This window comes from Vombatus ursinus, unplaced genomic scaffold (genome assembly GCF_900497805.2).
Source record: "Vombatus ursinus unplaced genomic scaffold, bare-nosed wombat genome assembly UNPS02009205.1, whole genome shotgun sequence".
Taxonomy (NCBI): domain Eukaryota; kingdom Metazoa; phylum Chordata; class Mammalia; order Diprotodontia; family Vombatidae; genus Vombatus; species Vombatus ursinus.
In genome coordinates this window covers 30,430,811-30,437,679 of record NW_020948983.1, presented here as the reverse complement: position 1 = coordinate 30,437,679, position 6,869 = coordinate 30,430,811, and the positions used below count along the sequence as shown (strand labels likewise).

Sequence of the window (6,869 nt, the reverse complement as noted above, 5' to 3'; positions counted from 1 at the left end):
GTCTAAGGAGGCTGACAGGAGGAGTCTTAAAGGTCTCTCTTTTCAGCCACTGGCAGTGATCTGACTCTGGGCTGGAGGGGTTTGGAAAAACAAAAAATACCAGAAAGATCTTTTAGCTTTCTTTCACGCTCACGACCAGGACTCTGACCCTGCTGCTTCTCCTGCTGCTGTAACAGCCTGAAAAGAACCTGGGAACATCACACTGGGTGGGGAGGGATTTTTGCTTTTTTTCTAGAGAGGCGGAGGGGGAGTGCAAAAATTTAAGGGCAGAAACATCTCTCTGGAGGCTGTGAAGAAGAGGTCTTCAGGAACAAGAAGGGACGGACTTTTCATCCTTCTATCACCCAAAGGAAATCTTAAATTGCTCTGCCAGGTGTATGGGACTTAACTTCTTGAACTGCGCTGTACTGTTTAAGGTAACGCCTTCTCCTCTCTCTCTTCTCTTCTCTTTTCTCTTCCCTAAGGCTCTCTCCTTTGCCGGCACTCAGAACGCACTCGTGGCTGGGAGCTAAAGCTGATTGGCTCCTTCTCCACTTTGGGGAAGAGGGAAATTTGGGAGCTGACGGTTTCCCTAACCTACTGGTGCATTTCAGATAAAACAAACTCGGCGCTAGGAGGAAGGATGGGGGTGGTGGTGGCTGATGTCTTGTGACTAGGCAATTGCCAGTGCTTGGCGTAGGGAATCCCCAGCGATCGGTTTTTTTATTGATCCTATTCTCAACCTGAGTGAATGAGAGACAGAGACAGAGACAGACAGAGACTCACAGAGAAAGAAACAGGCAGGCAGGCAGGCAGGGAAACAGAGTCAGAAAGAGAGAGACAGGCACAGAAACAGACAGAAAACACAGATACAGATAGAGAGAGGGGGGCTGATGGACAGACAGAGAACATTTGTGAATGTGAAACATTTATTAGTTTTCTGAATAAATTGTGTTAGAAGAAAATGAAGTTTAGCTCCACAGATTAAAGAGGATAGAGAATAAGACCCTTTACTCCAAATTCTTGGGAGTTTCATTTAACCCAAGGGTCTGCTGGGTCTGTTTGGGAATGGAGCTGGACAAACCTCCCTCTTTTTCTATTTGCTTCATCAGCCAAGGGAGTAAATAGGGGAACTAAAAGGTTTCCAAGGTCTCCAATAAGAGCAGGACCCTGCCAAACAGGACTGAAAAAAAAAAAGGGATGGAAGACACTGATTTGCAGGTGAGCATGTATGAAAAGGAGGGCTGCCTTCCCAACAAGTATACAGGACTGGCCCATATAAAATCTCCATGCCCACCAAGAATTTCCCTTTGTCAAGTTACGGTTTAGGAAAGAGAAAGGGGCAGGTTTCCCTCAGAATTACCTTAAGAACTTTTCTCATTCTGACATTGCCCACCCCTTTAGAGAGCCTACCTTGTAGATGAACACTGTTGGGATCTGGTTTTCACTCCGCATGGTTGTTAGGTTTCAGGAGTCAGAATCTGACCTGAAGGACACACAAGCTGTGTCATAATGGGGTTCCACTATACTTTCATTTTTAATGAACTCTGTCATCCCATATTTCAACAGGTATGTAAATTCAAGCATTGAGGAGGCAGTGTAAGACAAAGATATTGTAAAATAGGACAAAATGTGTTTTTATATTACCACCACCACCACTACCCACCTCTGGCCCCTAGAGTAGGTGGGAAGGACATGAGGGTGCCAATACTGGGGCTATAGCCTGTAACTCCTCCTCTAGTTCAGCGGATCCAAGTCACTTGGAGGCAGTGTGTTCCAGTTAGAGAGAGTTACAGGATCTGTGTTCAAGTCCTACTGTTGATATTTCTTACCTATTTGACTTTGGGCAAGATATTTAACCTACCATGCCTTAGTTTCCTCATTTGTAAAATGAAAGGGTTGGACTAGATGACCTCTGAGCTTCCTTCCTACGTAAGATTTATAACTAGTTTTCTGCGACTTGCTAATGCCTTCTGTAAAGTGGGCAAGATGGTGTAGGGTGGGTGAAGGAGGCAGGAGCATCTGCCAGTGAACTCCTAGGAATAGAAGTGCTGCAAAAAATGAAAGGGAATAGTGCTGTATGACTGTCAGGAGTGTTCAGGATGGGTGTCTCTCTTTGAAAACAGAACAAAATGTGAAGTTACCCTACTCTTTGAAAAGATTTCAGTGAAGAAAGAATAAATTGCCTCAGAACAGAAAACTTCTTTCAAGAAAAATACCCTCATTTTAAAAAATAAATAGCTATTGTATTTAAGGTAATTTGTTTTTCTAGCTTTTGAAAATGAAATTCCCAGTGGAAAAAATATTAAAATTATACTCCTTTCTCCATTATTCATTTTGTGGGAAATGTGTTTGATGTATTAGTCAGCAAACTGAAGGTATAAAGAGCCCAGAGAGAGAAAAATGACTCCCATAAGGCTTTTCTCTTGGTGTACTTCTCTGAAATATTTCAGCACTGCACTTTTGCAAGTGCACTACATCCTCTAATTTTACACATTCACACCTAGTTCAGCAAACACATTGATCTCACACATCCCCATGCCCTCCATTCAGATATACATGCATAGGATCATTGAGTTTTGAGTTGGAAGAGACATTAGAGTCATCTGACCCAGACCAACCATTGCATTTTACAAATGAGGAAACTGAGACCCAGAAAGGCTTAATGATTTGCCCAGAGTCACATAAGTAGCGAATAACGGGGCTGTAATTGAAACCAAGGTCCTCTGACTCCAAATCTAGCACTCTTTGCACTTTATCACATGTATGATAATATGTATGTGTATATAATTTATATGTACATATATCTATATATGCATATATGTGTGCATAAAGATTATATGCAGATTAGTATCATATAGATGGGAGCTACAAATTTGCACTAGTGGAGAAAGTTTCATGTAGAACTCGCCACAGAGATGAAGTCAAAGGTACATACCCTTCCTACACCAAAATCATAGATCTGGATCCACATATGTGTGGCGTTAACTTAAAAAATAAAAAAGAGAGAGAGATAATTATACATTTATCCAACATCCACATCATCTCATCTAATTTAATATTCATGAATATGCATTACACGAATACTCACACAATTGTTACTCACACTCATTCCTTTCAGCCAGCACACCCATTCATTGATCATACACTCCCAAGCCCATATTCATCATAAATATACATACTATGCCACAGCACACTCATTACTGCCAATGAATCCCACCTGCACACTCTCTGGAAAGTTGAATTGCCCTCCACATTCCAAAAGTGAGCTTACCAGAAAGCTACTCATTCCTTCCTCTCACACTTCCCAAGGTGGCCTGGGTCCTTCCCAGGAAACCCTTTCCAGAGGCTCCCCCTTTCTGATGCTTTTAAGAACCAAAAACTAGAGAGTAACCAAATAGGACAGTGTTTCATTTACATCCTACATGCACTACCACAGGACCCCTCTGACATGGGGAACTGAGTAGATGTTTTCCCTGTCACTAAGAATTCCTGGCTGGTGTCACAGGCACTGAAGCCCCCTTGCTGCTCTAGTGGAGAGAGCTGACGCCCAGCTGGTCCTCTGGAACCTCTGATTAACCCTTTCTTGTCTGGAGCTCAAGAGTTGATATTTTTTGGCTTAGGAACTGAGACAGCTATCTAAGTTGGGGGCAGTGTGTGTGTGTGTGTGTGTGTGTGTGTGTGTGTTTTGGTGGAAAAAGAGGAATAAGAATCAGTAAAAGTGAACAACTCTTAGAGAACATGTAAAAATGTACAGAGTATTAGTGTGACAGAAATGAAGAGGAAAATCTTGGGGGAAAGCATAATGGGTTACTGAGCTGAGAGAGGGACCAGAGTTCCACAAGAATGACCTTTTCTCTATGCTGTTCTGCTTTTTCCGTGTGTTTTCTTTAGCACTGGTACCTCCCCCCTCCTCTCTCTTTAATTGTGGGCGCCTCTACTTTCCTTTTATTTTCTTTTTGGTCTTAAGCACATCAGAGCTGTGAGAGATAAGGGGAAAGGGTGCCACGATGTAGGGTATCCCCCATAGCAAGGCTTGCTGCTTCCCCTCACCTCTCTCCAGTCCTTATTGGGCTTCAATAAGCCCAATGGTTGCTGGACTCTCTGACCCCATCCAAGCCCATCTTCTCCAGGGTGACAAAACTCTGTCCAGGAGATCCTGGGGACCACAAGGTGACTCAGTGGCTATAACATAATCTTTGCAGCTGCTGCTGTTAGAAATAGAGAGAGGAGGGATGGAGAGAAGGAGGGAGATGGGAGAGAACGGTTACTTTAAAAAAAAAAAGTTGAATCCAGGGCAAGAACGGAAACTGTAGAGTTTACTTTTAAAAACTCAGTGCCTCCTTGTGAAAGAGCAGAACAGTCAAATCTGTGTGTGTGAGGGGGGAGGAATCTGTGGCTCCGTCTGTGTGCATAAGGGAGTGTGTATGTGTGTGAGTGGCCCTCTTTCCTCACTCTCAATGGACTTACAGTATAACCTAAAGAAGCTTTTTGTTACACTTATGAATAGATGGATTTGGGGCATGTAATGTTGGGCATCAGGATTTGGAGATTTGTTTCCCACTGAGGTTATTTTTTTTTTTCCTTTTAAGACCAAAAAGAAAAAAAAATTCACCTCTTGCCATGTAAGGTCTGTTCTTTTGGTGTTGGTTTTTTCTGTCTTTCTAAAGGTGATTTGAGGCTGGGGATGAGGGCCAAGGAAGGTCCTAAGAACATCTGGCTTCAGTCCTGAACCCTATTACTTGTCCATTTGAAATGCCAAGGTAGCTATCACCCTACTCCTTCTTATAGCCAGATGCATTTTCTGGTTGTCCATGGTGGAAAATTCCTGTGACTGAACATTGGTCTGGAGTATTAGAAATACCTGTGCCATGGTATTGTAAACTAGATTTAAATCCAGAAAACCTGAGTTTGAATCCTGCCTCTGGCACTTATTAGCTATGTGATCATAGGCAAGACATTTAACCTTGCTGACTTTTTGTTTTCTCATCTTTAAGTTGAAGATAACACCTGTAGTGCCCACATAGGGTTTTTATGAGGCTCGAATAAAATAAGGAATGTAAAGTATCTTAAAGCACTATACAAGTTTCGTTTATTGTTATCATTATTATCCCAAGGAAACTTGTTCTGACCCTTCCCCTTCCTGTAGATTTCTTGAGAATAAGTTACTCAGGACAGTATTACATTTTGGGTCCTGGGGGCAAGAGTCCTAGCATGCAAGTGACACGAAAAGAAGAGTTGGGGTCACCAAAGGAGAAACAAGGTGGAGAAATGGCCTCTCTGAAGAGAACAAGGTAGTAGAGATGTAAGAGGAAGGTTGGTGAGAAGTCTCATTCTTACAAATCTGCTAATGTAGGCTTTTCCTAGCTAGAAGTTTTCAATGAAACATCTCTGCTGTCAGAGATGTAAAGAAGTCATGGGGTGCTGGTATTCAGAAATGCACAAAGGTGGAAGGAGACAGGAAGATATTGGAATCCAAGAAAGGAAGAGATGCTAAATAATATGGGGAAAGCAATCTAGAATCGGATTAGAGAAGTTTGTAAATGCCACAAGTAGTATGTGTTTTGTCTGATAGTAGGGATCTGCTGAAGGTTGCTCAAGCCAACCCTGTCCTCCATCACCTGTTTTGTCATGCTTAGGAGCCCCAGACACAGGAATTCAGACAACTACCACTGGGAAGTGCTGCTTTGAGCAGTTATTCCAAGATTTGCTCAAAGCAAATTGGTTGGTTATCTCTCTTTGTCACTTAATCTGGGTTCTTCCTAGGTTCCTTTCGTTCTTGCTATGACCGGGAAGCAGGCAGAGGCCAGGAACATGCGTAGGAATTGTCAAGGAGAAGCTGTGGGCCAGGCAATAGATGCTCAAGCCTCACTAGTGCAGAAACCCAAGTCCAAATCAGGTCAGCCACAGATCCTCCATCTCTCTTCCCACCCAGTGGATGTAGACATATTCTCTATCAGGGAAGCAGCCACTGTGGGAAACTGAATAGACTTCTTGGATTCCTCCCTCCTTGAATGTATGGAGTCTATTCAGTTCAATACAATAAGCACTTATCAAGTACCTACTATGTTTGAGTCACTATGCCAAGTACACAAATTACTGAGTGTATGCCAGTTTTGTCTACAGCACTGAGCTAGGAATTGAGGCTTTTAAAATTTGTTATCAAAACTAAGGATTTGGGTTCATTCTTCACCACCACATAGAAGTAAAAAGAGAAGAGATTTCTTCCCTTAGTAATCCCCATGCCTTAGTTTCACTATCAGTACCCATCTTACCCATTCTGTCCACAGTAAGTCACAGATGGTCCCAGTGTACAATTAAACCTTACTTCAGTGTGAGGGAGTATCAAGCACACACATACAGCTAAGGTATCTCACAGATATAGATACATTATTCAGTTAGCTTTTCACTGTTTAAAGTACTCCATGATTCCCTCTAGGTATAAATCATGGTTTATTCACCAAGTATTCATTAAAAACCTACTTTTTTTTTTTTTTTTGGTGAGGCAATCGGGGTTAAGTGACTTGCCCAGGTCACACAACAAGTAAGTTTCAAGTGTCTGAGGCCAGATTTGAACTCAGGTCCTCCTGACTCCAAGGCCGGAGATCTGTCTACTGCACCACCTATCTGCCCCAAAAATCTACTTTGTACAAAATACTTTAGACACTGAAGGGAATTCCAAGTATATTTAAAACAGGGTTCCTACCCTCCTGGCAGGGGGGTGGGGAACAGCTAGCTAGCAATTTGGATAGAGCACTTGGCTTGGAATCAGGAAGAGTCAACTTTATGAGTTCAAATCTGGCCTCAGATATTTACTTGCTGTGTGAGCCTTGGCAAGTCATTTAACCCTGTTTGCCTGAGTTTCTCATCTGTAAAATTAGCTGGAGAAG

At 42.5% G+C, this 6,869-nt stretch overlaps 1 protein-coding gene across 3 annotated transcripts in view; it reads left to right on the top strand.

Annotated features, from left to right (window-relative positions):
• The first annotated feature begins 310 nt into the window (after positions 1–310).
• ACAN (aggrecan) overlaps positions 311–6,869 on the top strand; it is an 85,987-nt gene continuing 79,428 nt past the window's right edge. For all 3 annotated transcript variants that reach the window (XM_027852135.1, XM_027852133.1, XM_027852134.1), the window contains exon 1: positions 311–416. The gene's annotated coding sequence lies outside the window, so the exon portion shown is untranslated. The remainder of the gene's footprint in view (positions 417–6,869) is intronic.